The sequence below is a fragment of the Calliphora vicina genome, chromosome 2 (assembly GCF_958450345.1).
Source record: "Calliphora vicina chromosome 2, idCalVici1.1, whole genome shotgun sequence".
NCBI lineage: Eukaryota > Metazoa > Arthropoda > Insecta > Diptera > Calliphoridae > Calliphora > Calliphora vicina.
Window position 1 is genome coordinate 24,728,219 of NC_088781.1, and position 16,812 is coordinate 24,745,030.

The window sequence follows — 16,812 nt, forward strand, 5'->3', positions numbered from 1 at the left end:
TTAAAAACAAAACTTTAATGAATTTTATGTGTAAATAAATTAATAAAAGATGAGTTAAAAATAAAATAAACTTAAACAAAAGTACAGGTAAAAGTACTCTATATGCGGAAAGATAGAATTATTAATAGGAGGTTTGATAAATGACTTGGTTAATTTGAAAACAAACTGCATTTGAAGGCATCTTGATACCCAATACACATAAAATACTTTCGTTTCAACCCCCAGCAGTTAAGCAAGTAGTAAATGTATCCCTTATAGACAGTAATTGTCACTAATGTTAGATCACTTGGTTAACTCCTATTGATATATTTTGGGTGATTTGGCGCTTATGTGCTCTTTTTAAAGCAGAGAAAAGTCAATTGGTTACTTTATACATCCCAGGTAATCAAGCGTGAAGTCAATTGTCACATAAGTGTCTCTTAGTAATCTAAAGTGTTGTTACTTTAAACCTTTATTTTGTACTAGACTTTAGAAAGAAGTTATTTTACCCAACAGAAGTAATCTATTGGAGAGTTTTCGGAGAAATGTTTATATACAAGCAATCGGTTATTGGACTCTCTATGAGATGTCTTTTTAACTGACTTTTTGATGTCAATTAGCAACCGTAAATTATGTAGCTGATCAAGTAGCCTGTTAGGTCCAATGTGTTGACTACTTTGAAGCAGCTATTAATCCAAAGAGATCAATTGACCCCCTACTTAGGACATGCTTAAAATGACTAGTCACTTAATGATAGGCAAAATCACTAGGTTAGAACAGTCCCTAGAACTGCTGGGCTGTGATAGTCGCGATTAAATGCAAAGTTATTTTTATCTTGGAGTAAGTGGTCCAAATTCATCATGAATTGTATATTCTTATGTGGTTCAAGTTGAACTTCAATTGTTGATCTTCTTTTGGTCCAACTTTAACTTCAATCATAGATCTTTATGTGCTGCAAATTTAACTTCAATCATAGGTCAAGATATAACTTAAATATTAGGTGTACATATATGTGGTGATTTAAATTATACTTCAATTGCCTTTATAAGTAAAATCGTAGGTCTTTATGTGGCTCAAATTTAACATCAATCGTAGGGGTTTATATTTTCCAAATTTAACTTCAATCTTAGGGGTTTATTTCATTCAAATTTTACTTCAATCCTTGGTCTTTATGTGTTCAAAATTTAACTTCAATTGTATTGGTTTATATAATCCAAATTCCATATTTAACATTAATCATAGTTGTTTACGTGGTTTCATCTGAATCATACAGGTTTTTTTTCGGTACAAATTTAACTTAAATTGAACATTAGGGTGACAGCCGATTTTTTTTTGATTTTAAAGAGTGGCGGGTGGAATATTGTGACACTAGGTCTAAAAGTTAAGTGCTGGAAATTTGAGTCAAATAGGACAATGATTTCGGGACGCGCATCGAGGTCAAATGTCAGATATATGCAAAATTTTACGATTTATATGGTGTAAATTTGTGAAACTTCTTAACTTTCTGCGTTATGTTACAGAAATAAGTAGATTTATTTATATTAATGAAAATTACAGTAACAAAAATCTTTTGGATATTAACACCATATCTCCTTTGGGTCAAAATGACCCCCAAACTGTATTATCGCTAAAATTCGGAATTGAATGCAAAAGAATCGAAATGTTTAAGTAATTTTCTTTGTAATGCGATATAAATGACAAAAATTGGTTAAGAAATGTTAAAGTTATTAAAAATTCTCCAGGCCATTAACATGTCTCAGGCCACTAGAACAAGAAATGTTGTAACAAAATTAACATATTTTGAGAAATATATAAATAAAAGCTAATTTTTACTTAAAATATATCCACATTTACTTGCATATGAGTTTTTGTCTTCGTAGGATACCGTTAACCTATTCGTAGGCATGACTAAAGAAAATTAATTTTTTAACGCAAGTTTCAAAACTCCACTTGAAAATTTTTAAAAATTTTGTTAAACAAATTTCAGAATTTTTTGATCATTACATTGGGATTTATTGAGATTATAATAGGGAATAAAAATATGAAAAAATTATGTCCATACCTCCTCTAGTTTTTCAATACCTGCGATTTAAATTTTTTGGCCATATTTTGGCGAATGATACCAATTTCCTTTTCCTGTTATGAATTTTAAGTAAAACCTATACAGAATCTTAAAGGCCAGATAATTTTAAATATGCTCTGAATGTTTTACTAAAATCGGCCAACGTTAACCCTTAAACCGTGAAGGTAAAAAGTGAAATGGAATTTAACCCTTATTAGCACTTGGGGTCCAAATTAACCTCAATTTTTAAAATCATGATCAAATGATCAAGTCAAATTGAGGGGCACTTTGACCCCAAGTGCACTTAAGGGTTTATTTCCATGTTATTGTAAATATTAAACCTTAAGGTTCAAATATAACCAATAATTTTACTAAAATTTTTTTTTTCATAATGCATTTCAATCGTAAAAGTTTTTGTAGTCCAACTTTAGTTTTAATCGAATGCTATGTACTCCCATTGAAGATCTTAAAATCAAAAGACGGAAAAAAGATCAATCAATTGCAGTAGGTTTGTTCACGCTTTGATATTTTTAAAAAATAAAGCTTGAGTGTTTGTGATCTTCATTCGATCTTTAGTTTTTTAATATATTTTGTTTTCCTAAAGCCTTTGCGAAGAGATTTCCTGATCATTTGCTCTAAGCAACCAAATGCGCATATAGCTTATCTCCCACAAAAAGAATAATCAAAATTTCTACATTTTAAAGATTGATTTTCTATTCTTTTATAAAGTTTAAATCTAAAAACGAAGGTCTGTTTAATGTCAATATTTAGCATTAAATTAATATTCAATCCTAGAAGATTTTTTTTAATTACTTTATATAGACTACATTTATCTTCAATCGGAGGTATATGTAAGGTTATAATTAAGCTTCAATCAATCATTATAAAGTCAAAATTTTGCATTAAATTTAACTTCAATCATAAAGATTTGTATAGTTCAATTTAAGACTCAATCGATGGCTTTGCAGATAATGTAGAAACTTTACTTTAACCGATGTCCAGTGGGGACGATCGAAAAAAAGTAATAAATCATATCTTCTCAAATACTGGACCGCTTGCAAACTAATCTACGAAAGAATTGCTTTTAGAAATTGAAATTTGTGACCAACCTGTTAAAATACAAGGTGTTATACAGGTCTTCAAATTCGACCACCTCTGGTGTGCAAAACTTTCAAGAGCTCGTAATTTGTATACAAATATGGACTGGCTCGGAATCCGTTTTCTTAGTATAGAATTAAAATTTGTAATCCTAATATATGTATCTTTCAGAAAATGTTTTATAATATTTTGAAAATCCTGATTGTTACAAACAGTTCTCCAAAATAAATGTATTACATAAACAAATATTCTTCAACTCATCATCCAAAGAAGTCATCCAGTTCCAAATCGCCCGAGCCAAAGTGCAAGATGAAAATGCACACTCAAAAAACAAAAATGTGTAAAAATACTTTTATATACAAAGATTAATGTAATAAAAACTAGTTTTTATGTTAAAAAAAATATAAATGAAAAACCGAAAATAAAACGTTGGCAGTATATTAAAAAAGTTTAAGAAGATAAGGTAGTAGAATTGGCAACAAACATACAGTGGAACAAAGAATTGCCATAACAAAATCATATAGTTAGGAAGTAGCATAATAAAATGATTAATTTTTAAGCACACTGTTAATACTTTATTTTTTGTAGTTTTTTTTTAAGCCCATAACTTAAAACACACTTGCATTACAAGCCAAGGATGTTGCAGACACACACCACCAACCAACATTTTTTTGCACATGCCGTGGCGTGGATAAAACAAGTTTCTTGAAGATCGCCTTCACCTTCAAAACGATAAAGAAACAAAACCAACACACAGCGATCATGCATGCAGTGTAAGCGAGTGAGTGAGTGAGCGAGTAACTGACAGGAAAAACTTGTTCTTGCTTTTCTGTTTTTGCTGCCCTGAGCAGCACAGCGCAGCCAAACAAACGTTTTAAGGAAGAAACAGACATTTAAGGCCACGGTCAGTGAACACATTGTCAGTAAGCAGTAGTGGCACACTACTATTTACTACATCAGTGTTTGAATGGACTTTGAAACAATAAAGGTTAATTTTTACACGGTTTCCTAAAGAAAATTTTAGATGTGCTAAATTTGGGTAAATATGAAATTTGAAAAAAAAAAATTTGTCCCTATTCCCCAATATCACCCTCACAAAATGACTTGAACATTCATAATTATCTTAGAATTATAATAAAGGGTTTTTCAACAGGGACGCTACAAAAATAGACCGATAGGGACAGCAAACGACGCCATATTTTTTGCCGCTCTTTGGACATTTCTCCTCAGTAAGGTTTGCCATTTCATGATGGAAAGATACACGAGCCAACAACGAGTCGAAATTATTAAAATTTACTACCGAAATTCGGAGTCAGTGGCCTCAGCGTTAAGAGCGGATTTTCATCGAAAAATCATCTTCAGCGATGAGGCTCATTTCTGGCTGAATGGCTTCGTCAATAAGCAAAATATGCATTATTGGTCAGACAGCAATCCACACGTACTCCATGAGTCATCATTGCATCCCGAAAAAATTACGGTTTGGTGCGGTTTATGTTCCGGCGGCGTCATTGGGCCGTACTTCTTCCGTGATGATCAAGATCGGCACGTTACTGTGAATGAGAATCGCTACCGTTCAATGATAACAGAATATTTTTGGCCCCAATTGGATGATATGGACTTGAAGGACATGTGGTTTCAACAGAACGGCGCCACAAGCCACACAGCGAATGTCATAATCAATTTATTGGAAACCAAGTTTGGAGAACGTGTTATCTCACGAAATGGTACAGTCGATTGGCCTGCTCGGTCGTGCGATTTGACGCCGTTAGACTATTTCCTGTGGGGCTACGTCAAGTCTATGCCAACAAGCCAGCGACGATTGATGAACTTCGTACGAACATCGAACGTGAAATTGCACCAGTATCGGCCGATTTATGCTTGAAACCCGTCGAAAATTGGGTTCTGCGTCTGGTCATGCAAAAGAAATCGAGTTCCATACATAATGGCATCGAACGTACTTTCACAGGAATAAAGAATTTCATTGATATCCAAAACCGTTTTTGAAACTCTTTTATATTTCTTTGCAAACAGTGTAAAATATCTGTATAATGTATCCTCACCTAGCCACCAGCCTCTGGCTAAAATGTCTCTTTGTGCATTTACCTCTACAACGATCTTGTTGAAATGACGCGACAAAACGTTGTTATTGCGTAAAAGCAAGAAAAAAAAATAAACTTCATGGTCATTATTACGAGATGTTTTATTTTGTTGTTATTTTTGCAATTTCTTTTTCATTGGAAAAACATTAGAAGTAAATTAACCAACAACTACAAAAACAGCCGGTGGTTAACTGGTCGGACTTTCAATTTCATTAAAACTGAAAACATAGACATCAATTTCTTAAAGTTAATTAAATTTATATTTGTGTTTTTGTTGTTGTTGTTGTTGTTGTTATTAAAATTACAACATTATCAATGGATCTGTCACACATTAGTGAATTTATTATGATGGTGACAGCACTAATTACCAGCCACTGTTTGCGACAATGTAAACATTGGATAGTGTTGTGTTTTTCTGTATTATTCGATTATTATTTTAACGTGTGGTAATGCGGGTAATATGCATTAAATTTTTTATTTATGTATACAAATCAACAATTAATGGATAAAGGCCGTATAATGTAGATCATGGATGAGAATGTCTGTAATATTGTAAAATACTGCAGTACCTACGTGACTTATGAAGTAATTTTTCCTCATTCCTAAATAAGTGCGTACTAAAATTATTAAATATTTTCAACAAAACCCAACTTGGTCCACACAAAAAATTGGCCAAGTCAAGTTTTATAAAAAAATATACATGATGCATAATGAATGCCAAAAGCTATGTTCTGAAAATTTTTCGAAGCTTCCGGGTAAATATTGTTATGAAATTGTACTTGAATTCAAATATAACGATTTTAAGGGCTGATTTAAAAGTAGCATAATGCTTTCAAATAACAGTGCTGTAATGGCAGACTGTAAAATATCTGTGGACATTGTTAAATAAAAGCTTTCAGTTGATTTGATCGTAAGTTGGCAACGCTGTATTCGAATATTCAGTTAAAGAACATTGTAGAAAGTACACCACAGATGGCGTATGATCTAGAATATTCGAACTTTGACAGTTAAAGAGCTTTCTAGATGGTAATGCAGTGTTATAAATAGTGGCAGAGGTTGCAGTCGTGAGTGAGTTTATCAGAGACGCTATTCGAATAAACATCATCTAAGTGCCTTAAAGTGTGTTGTGTTTTCAAAGTAAATTCGTGTACATTATAAATTGTGTCTGTAATTCTGAGAATTTATAAACGTGTATAAAAAACACTGAGTGGCTATTTAATTCTGTTGTTGTTGTACATTTTAAATAAATAAAGAGTTGTTACAATTTTCAAACTACTAAACGGCTTTTATTTGCAATCAAAAGTATCCGGTTTATTTAAAGGAAATAAACCAGCGTTTTGAAAAGGTTAAAACGTAACAATATTTTTATGTCGAGCTGATGCTCGAGGGAATGTTGTAGAAATGTTTAGGACTCTTGGTATGGCAATCAATATGCAGTTGCGGCAAAAGAATCCAAACATTTGATACAAAGGGCTCTATAAATACTGAAATTTACATCAAGGAATGTTTTCAAAAGAGGATGCTGCCATTCATAAGACTTCTTAATGTGTCCACTTATTTTTGGCCGGATTTGGCATCCTATCACTATGGTAAGCAAGGTCTTGAGTGGTACAAGAACAATAATGTGGTATTTATACCGATAGAGGCAAATATTCCAAACTAATTGCAGGTAAGGCCAGTGGAGAGATATTGAGCTTTTGTTAAAAGAGAATTGAAGAGCACAAAAAAGGTGTCCAAAAGTGTGGTTGATTTTAAACGATGATGGAAGGGTTTCCTTAATGGAAGGTTCATAAATTCATCACTACTGCTTAGAACTATAAAAATTATATTGTTACGTAATTGTACTTGAATTCAAATATAACGATTTTAACGGCTGATTTAAAAGTAGCCTAATGCTTTCAAATAACAGTGCTGTAATAGCAAACTGTAACATAACTGTGGGCATTATTAAATAAAAGCTTTCAGTTGACCATTGATCGTAAGTTGGCAACGCTGCGTATATTCGAACTCGAATAATCAGTTAAATATCATTGTAGAAATAGAGCTTTCTAGATGGTTATGCAGTGTTATAAATAGTGGCAGAGGTTGCAGTCGTGAGCAGTTTATCAGAGACGCTATTTGAATAAACATCAACTGAGTGCCTTAAAGTGTGCTGTATTTTTCAAGTGAATTCGTATACATTATAAAGTGTCTGTATTTCTGAGAATTTATAAACGTGTATAAAATAAACATTGAGTGACTATTTAAATCCGTTATTGTTGTACATTTTAAATAAATAAAGAGTTGTTACAATTTTCAAACTACTAAACGGCTTTTATTTGCAATCAAATGTATCCGGTTTATTTAAAGGAAATAAACCAGCGTTTTGAAAAGGTTAAAACGAAACAATATTTTTTGTAATAATAATAATTTAATCAAATAAAAAAAATCAAAACTGTAGCTTTATTAGTTTCTTTTTTTATTAACATTTATGTATGTTAAGATTTTTTTGATCTCACTCCTTAAATTGCAATATCAATGTTTCTCGAGTACTGGACAAGCAGATAAATCACTTAAACCACTATTTGAGATTGTTTAAGGGTTTTTTCCGATCTACCTAATAATACATAATTACAATATTTTAGTGGAGATTTTGAAATGGCACTTAACTGAAATTATAGCGGTACATTTTTATACCCTTCACCACCGTTTGTAATTTCTACATATTTCATTTCCGACCCTATAAAGTATATATATTCTGGATCCTTATAGTTAGCGGAATGGATTAAGCCATGCCCGTCTGTCTGTCTCCCCAACAACTTACATACACGATTCATACATCAATATCTCCGGAATTCTTCCGGCTCGGTTGGTACCAGGACAACCTCGATTTTTGACATATTTTTTAACCCGATTTTTTTCACTAAATATTAAAAAAAAATTTAAAAAACAAAAAAAAAATTTTAATTTAAAAAAAGAAATTTTGAAAATTTTTAAAAAAAAAAGTATGTACTAAATTAAATCGAAAGAGTATGAACTCTTTAAAATAACATTATCGAGCTGGACAATGATCCGTTTCCATCGAAATGTTTCAGACAAAATAATTTAAACTAACAGTTTTAATGATAGAATCAGATGATCATTTAGAAGTTATTAGAGTCTGATTTGCATTCAAGAATCTTATGAATTCATGATCCTCCTTTTTTCACGACCTTATAAACGTTATTTGAATGATAAACAATTTCATTGATGTCCTAATTTCCACATAATATTCATTATAATTTAGGAAAATGATGTGTGTTTGGCTGTTTTTTCCTATATCTCCAAAAATTTCAGACAAAGTAATTTGAACAAGTTCTTTGAATAGTTGTTATGACAAAATGAGACGAACATTTGTGAGTTTCATTGGATTTGCTTTGAAGGATCTCCTTCGAATGCAATTAACTGCGAGGATCATATGATCACATTCATGATTCGCCTTCTGTGACGATGTAATAACCATAATTGAATGATAAATAATTTATCTAAGCAATCTCATTGATGTGCCAATTTCCATCAATATTCATTATAGTGCTGGACAATGATACGTTTTTGGTATTGCGTTTTTCTATATCTCCAAAGACAACTTATTTGAACTAGTTGTTTGAATAGTTATTTTTTTTATTTTAAAATATTATTTACACTTTTTATTTAAACTTTGATTTCAAATATTTGTTTCGAATAACCACATATGTATGTAACCGATTATTTAATTTAAAAACGTATCTAACTAAACACCCAAAATGTTGATATTTGTTTTTTTTTTTGAAAATTATTACAAAAACAAGTACAATTTGAAAAAAAAAATTGTTATTAGTAGCGTTAATATAAAATTTCTATACTAAAATTATTAATTATAGAGAAAGTAATTGAGGTGTCATAATAGCAAAGAAAAAGAAATTTAATAAGAAAAAAGTAGTTCAATTATTTGGTAATAATATGCTAAAGATAAATAAAAGAAATAAAATTATATAATAACTAAACACTGCATTAAAATCTTTCTTTCAATATTTAATTTCACTTAATTTAAATTTGTTTTGACTACAATTTAACGAGTCAATTAACTTAGACGCACTAAGCAAACTCAGACAATAATACTTCACCACATGGGTCGCTGCTGTTAGTTTACTTTCAAGTCAATTTAGCTGTCAGTTGTCGGAGCTTAAGAATATTGAGAACGTGTGAGTGTTAAAATTTGTTTAAATATTTAGTTAACATTTGGTGTGTGTTTTAGATTTATTTAAATTTTATATATTTAGCTTATTGGTGTTCTTCTTTTTAATAAATAATAACAACTACCTCATGTGAAGATTTTTATTGATTTTTTGCTGGCAGGAGTTTAAAATACACTATTGCATAATATTGCACAGAATTTTTTTGTAAAATAATTTAATATTTCAAAATGAAATTAGTATGTATGAAACTTACTTTACTGACCTGTCAAAAAAAAAGTCTGCTCTCGTGTATTTATAATTTAGCATAATTATGCTAAAGCACATGTTTAATATGTGGAAGGAAGGCATGTTGCCACAAAAGCCGCATAATTTTAATAAAAAAGGACTCACTCGTGCCAGTAAATAAGAGGCAAAAAATAAAGAGACTAAAATTAACAACATGTGCATGATATGAGAAATTAGATACATAATTATGTACACTTAAAGAAATTATGTCAAAAGGAAAAGAAATAAGACAGTGTGCTAGCATACTTTAAGTTTATGTTAAAAAATTATTTAGTTTTCTTTAATAGTTAGACAATTGCAATGTCTAGGGAATCAGTTGCATTTTCTACTACATTCCTTTCTAATGTCCTTAATTTGGGAGGAAACACAAATTTTCTTCAAGGCATCGTACCTCTCCCGTTCCAAATTTGTTCTTAATGGTCACATGAAATTTTAAGTTGCTCAATAATTTTATTGAGTATTGGCCATTGTTAGCTATGACATTTTCCCAACTTTCTGGCAATATGTTCCGAGTCAAAAGAACTTCTCATCTTTTGAGGTCAAGAACGAATCAAGCCAATATCGGATAATATGTTCCAAAGTGGAGCGTATCCTAGAGAGAGCGTTCTGCATCTATCGAAAAAAATAGTCTATTCGGCTGGTTGGCCGAGCTTCACATACTATCTCTTACCCTTCGGGTTATCGTTATGGATCCAGTTTTCATCACAAGTAATGATTCTGTGCCAAAATGACTTTCTTTTATAGCTTTCAAGCAGCATTTCGGACATGCAAAATCGTCTTTCAAGGTCTCTCGGCTTCAATTCGTATGGTACCCAATTTCCCTGCTTTTGGATGAATCCTGCTGCTCGCAAATGTATTGAAATTGCTGCTTGAGTAGCTCCCAATGATTTTGCTAACTCTTGTTGAATTTGACATCAATCTTCATGGAGTAATGCCTCCAATTCTTGGTCTTTAAACTATGTTGGATGTTCTAGACGATCTTTGTCTTCAGTGTCAAAATCACTGAACCGAACAAACCATCTCTCGCACGTTGAAACCGATAGAACACATTCAAGATACACTTTGCTGAGCAATTGGTGTGCTTCAGCGGCATTTTTTTTCAAATTAAAGAAGTAAAGCAAAACTTCCTGCAATATGGACGAGTTTTTGCGCCGTTTCATAACCATGGACGAAATGTGGATCCACCACAACACTCCAGAGAACAAATAGCAGTCAAAACAGCAGTCTCGCGGTGAATCGGTGCCAAAGAAGGCCTAGATGGGTTTGTCAGCATCTACATGGCGAATATTATGCCAAATTATTGGGTCGATTTAATTAGGATGTGAAAAAACGACCGCATTTGGCCAAGAAAAACTTTATTTTTCACCAGGACAATGCAATATATGGTTTCCATGAATTAGCCGCCCCTAGTGACTATTTCTTGTTTCCAATACTGAAGAAACAGCTCGGCGGAAAGAGATTTGACTCCAACGATGAAATCATCTCACAAACAAATACATATTTTGATGACCTCGATAAATCTTATTTTTTGAAAGGGATACAAATATTGGTAAAACGTTGGATAGAGTGTATAGAGCTAAAGGGAGACTATGTTGAATAATAAAATGATTTTTTTATCCAAAAACCTCTGTTTCATTCAAAATGTCACGGACTTACATAAGAATAAAAACTTTCAGGGATTAATATTACGAAATTTTTAGTTTCGCCCCCCTCACTCTATTAATCAAAAATTCAGGAGTTGCATTTTCAATACTTTTTTCTCTTTACTTCATTTGTAATACTCTTAATTTTATGCACTCCACTAGACAAAAAGGTTGCGTTACGTAAACTAAAATCCATAACATAACATCCTTAACACAATTAAAATTCTATGTAATAAATAACTGACATAAAAATATCAAATGCACCTAAAATCGTTTAAGTTTTGCAAAAAAAAGAAAATCTAGGTCAATACAAAAAAAACAACACAATTTATAAAATTGCGTTAGTATGAGTAGTAGATAGAAAATAAAAAAAAACAAACTTAAGTTACTTAACTGCAAAAATACAATCAATGAATTAGAAACAAAAAAAAATAAATAAAATATCCAAACGTCTATAATATAGAAACGAGAAAAACTGAATACAACAATAAACAACAAAAAAATCAAAGTTTCTCTTTCAAACTGTTGTTGGCCAAATGCCAAGCAACAACTTTTAACTTGGTATAGAAATATTAACAACAATAACGACAGCACAGCACAACAATTTTAAAACGTTAGACAAACAACAATAAAAAATGCAAGTGGAAAAACTCTTTCAACAACAACATTTGCGGCAACTAATTTCATTTGCCAAGAAATGAGGTCTTGTGAAAATAAACAACAACAGCAGCAACAATTTTAACTTCAAGTTGTTTTTTTTTTCTGTATTTCAGCATTTTTTTTCCTAGACTTGATCTCCTCATAGACTCCTCAAAAACTCATAAATATGTACTCGTTTGGCGCATCTTGTAATGATTTTATTTTTTTTTTTAATTTTCATGTTTGTGTACTTTTCAGTGATGCATAATGCAATATTGGTACTTTTTGAATTAGGTCTTTGCTAAAAAGTATTTAAGGAGCTCCACAACATATTACCGTATCGGAAGATGCTCTAACTTTTGGAAATTGCCAGTTTTGTATTGATATTTGTAAGTTAAACAGAGATAATTTCCAAGAGTATAAATGTATTCATAGAGGTCCAAAATTTATTATCCTTTCGAAAGATGGTCAACCAATTTCTAATTGTATTTCAGAAATTACCTATTGAATTTCACAAATTTCTAATTAAATTTCAAAAGTTTCTAACGGAAATTTCTGAAATACAAAAGAAATTTCTGAAATACAAATTGAAAATTACGGTTTCATGTCTGGACGCATATTCTGGGCGTTTATCGGCAAATGTTCGCTTCAAACGAATCAGTTGCGTTCGGTACAGGTTCCCTGTGATGGTTTAACCAGATTTCAGCAGCTCATAACAGATAGGGTCCTTTTGGTTCCACCAAATACAGTGCATTCCCTTAGCGCCATGGATAATTGGCTTTGGTGTCGATTCGGCTGCTTGGCCGGGCTTCACATACGATCTCTACGCTTCGGGTTATCGTAAAATGATTTTCTTTTATAGCGTTCAAACATGATTTCGGACATGCAAAATCGTCTTTTAAAGGTCTCTCGGCTTCAATTCGTATGGTACCAATTTCCCTGCTCTTGGATGAATCCAGCTGCTTGAAAATGTTTTGAAATTGCTCTTGTTCAGCTTGACAACAATCTTCATGGAGTTAGGCCTCCAATTCTTCGTCTTCAAACTTGTTTATCTTTCGTAACAAAATCATCACTTCTGAACACCACAAACCATCTCATGCACGTTGAAACCGAGCGTTATCATGATGGAATATTACGGATTCATGTGATGGTCTGGCCAGATTTCAGCAGCTCAGACCTTTTGGTCGGGCTTTACATATGATCTCGTACGCTTCAGGTTATCGTAATGGAACCATTTTTCATAGCAAAACGATTTTATTTTATAGCGTTCAAGCATCATTTCACACATGCAAAATCATCTTTTAATGTCTCTTGGATTCAATTCGTATGATACAAAATTTCCCTGCTTTTCGATGAATCCTGCTGCTCGCAAACGTTTTGAATGCTTGAGTAGCTCCCAATGATATTGCAAGCTCTTGTTGAATTTGGCAACTACCTTCATGGAGTAATGCCTCCAATTCCTTTCTTCCGTGTCAAAATCACCACTTCTGAACCGCACAAACCATCTCTCACACATTCACCTTAATCTTTGGTGAGTAATCGGTGTGTGATTTTTAAGGTATTCCAATTTGACAGCGCCCTACTTCTATCTTTGGAGTTTTTTCAAGTCAGTATTTACTGGCCACATAACAGATTCTGTAGGATCTCAGAGAATATTCGACAAAAGCCCAAAAACTTCTCTGCAAATCCATTCAAAACACGGCAAAAAACCCCAAATTGTAATTAACAATGGACTTCGACTCTCAGGTGATGACCCCTAATCATGCAATGCATTGTTTTGAGAGTGTGTAATGTATGGGGACTTTTGACAAGAATGACTTCCTCAGGAAGTTTATTCCACATACGGACGGTACGGCTAAATAACGAATTTGCTCTGTAGTGTGTTGTGCAATCCACTGCCCAGTACACTAATGGATGAGCCCTTGCAAAAAACGTGTATTACTTAAAAATATACCCTTGCCACTCATGGTGAAGGGTATAAAAATACGGGTATCTGGATTTTACTATATTAAAAGTGACAAGAAAGACTTTCGCAGGATGTTTATTCCACATGCGGACGGTACGCCTAAAGAACGAATTTTCTCCGTAGTGTGCTGTGAGATCCACTGTTCAGTACACGAATGGATGAGCCCTTGCTATAGAACGTGAATTACGTATCTGGAATAAGATCCCTAATTACAGCAGAACACATTCAATTATAGTATTGATATAACAGTGAAACACAACCAATGTTTCGACGATGCTCCAGTGAATCAATATAGTTGGATAAATCCAAAATAGACTTTGAAGATCCGGCCCATACCATTTTCGTTCGGTATAGCTGGTGTAAATAGTAAGGAGATCAGACGTTTTAAAAAACCGAGGTACTTGAATGCTTCTTCCAACACTTGTGCTTATTCCAGAGGACATCACACTGAATGCTTAAAACATCAAGAGCTTCTGATTCTTTAATATTTAGACCGCCCATAAAAACAAATGAAGGAACATCATTTGTCGTGCATTAATATACAATAGTGGGTCTTAGGTGCATTAACATCGACTCTATTCGCAAAACGATAATTAGAGATTGTAACAAGATCTTAATTAAACGTCTCATTGTCCCAATCTTCGACTGTCTTTGCCTATAGTTGAATGAATATGAACGAAAAATGTTGCTGTTATGTGTAAGAGAATTGATAGGGTTGAAAGTTTGAGGTTGAAATGAAGATTCAGATTCGAAATGAGATCCCATTTATAACATAGATATCTCAGTATTCTAGGGTATAGGGAGATCTAAGAGAAAACTCGATATAAATTGAGAAAAGTTATCACGGAAACCAAAAGCATTAAGTTTCAATAAAAGTGCACCATTCCAGACTCTATCGAATGCCTTGGAAATATCTAGAAACAGTCAATGGAACGAAACCATCTATCCGATAAGAAGGATAGTTTCCCGTATAGAGTCCCCTACTAGAGCCATACTGATGGTTGCTAAGTAAATTGTTGGACTCCTGATATTCAACAACATGCTGATTTACCATACTTTCCATATAAGATGGGAAAAATGTCCCAAACATCTTACAAATATCATGATTCTGATGTTGATGGGAAATTTATAAAATGGTATTCTCAAATCGGTGGCAAATATAGATGTGATTTTAAGTACCAAAGATGAAGAGCACCTAGAATTGTACGAGTACCAAAAAAAGTGCTTAATTGTACCAACATTGTTCATCTCAGCCTACGTGTGGTGCATGTATGGTTGTGCTACTGCAAACAGTGCAACGGCTGGCGTTGTACAGTGATGATGTTAATGGCGATGATGCTGTGACGACAGACACCATGCCAAGTAAGTATTAGGTAATTCTTCTTTTCTCGTGCATCTTATATAGACATTAGATTTTATTACTTTTCTGTTATTTATTTGAATAGATGTATATGTATCTGTAATGCAGTGGCATCTATGTACGAGTATTTGCAACTAAATAGAAAATATGTATTTTTAAGTTGATGTAATATTTGTTGAAAGACACATACTAATGTATGAGACAAGTTTTTTCCATTCATTGTTCATTAAATAATCATGAGGACGACGATGATGATGAATGTTAAGTGTGTGATGTTTAAGAATGATGGGAAACTTACTTGTTTTTTTTTTTTGTTACAAGCTAACCTCCATTATAGAAATGTTGGATATTGCCAGTTTGTTTCTAAGTATGCAACATTCGAGAATATTCAGGTAAGATATTTTAAATTAATTTATTGGTGCCGTTATTAACAATTGGTTAATTTCAAAGGTCTTATAGAATGCCAATCATATTGAAAATGTCTATAGTAATTGTCCAAAAACATTAAAAAGTTTGAAGTACGAGTATAAATATGGTCTTGCTGAAATTCAGATTGAAAACGAAATCTGTAGAGTACTTAAAATTCGTTGCTAACCAATAAAGCTGCACAAGAAATCTTATAATAATTGAATGACATAAATTATTAAATCATATACGTATTTAGTTTGTTAGTGAACAAAAAATCACTATTGTTTATTTTTTTCTCAAATAAATCAAATGACTAACAGCTGAGAGATATAGGAATAAGTTCAAGTTTAATACTCTAACCTTTATAAGGAAAATACAATGTTTGTAAAACGAATTAGGTGTTTTTCATACTGAAAACTTACTTTTCTATTTAACCAACAAACTGGAGAGGAGATTTTAACTAACTAGTACATTATTAACAAAAAAGCTCAAAGGAATTAATTCTAAATTCGTTTTTCGCAATCAAAATAAATTGATTCAAAGGCTTAATTCCTTTGTAAATAGCGTAACATAGAGAAGAGACGTAAATGTCAAAAACCTAACTCTTGCAGCAACAAAATATACGCTATTCAATGTATTTTGATGTTGTAACCGACATTTGATTTGTTGTATTTTTGGTTTGACAGATCGGAATGTCTCGTCTTTATAATTCTCTATGTCTTTGTATTTCAAATGAATGGAATTAATTCCTTTGAAAATTCATTATTTATGAATTAATTTCTTAGCAAAACTGATTAAAGAAAAAATATTTTAATTCAATTTGTATTAGATTTGAATTAACGAAAATTTAATCATTCTAAGGTTGAATGAATTTTGTTATGAATTAATTCAACGATGAATGAATACTATTTAAATAAAAGCCTTTGAATGAAGCTTAAGAATTATATACGTGTTTTAATTCCGAATTAAGATTTTAGTGAATTATGCTCGAATATAATTAATTGATTCGAAGCTTTGATTCAGCATAAATTGTATACAGAATAATAGTGTTAAAAATGTGAGAACAAATACAGTGGGTCC

The 16,812-nt window shown here is 32.2% G+C and overlaps 1 protein-coding gene across 1 annotated transcript in view; it reads right to left on the reverse strand.

The window, feature by feature from the left end:
- Window positions 1-16,812, reverse strand: part of Swip-1 (EF-hand domain-containing protein D2 homolog Swip-1) — a 66,562-nt gene that overhangs the window by 6,497 nt on the left and 43,253 nt on the right. The window lies entirely within an intron of this gene.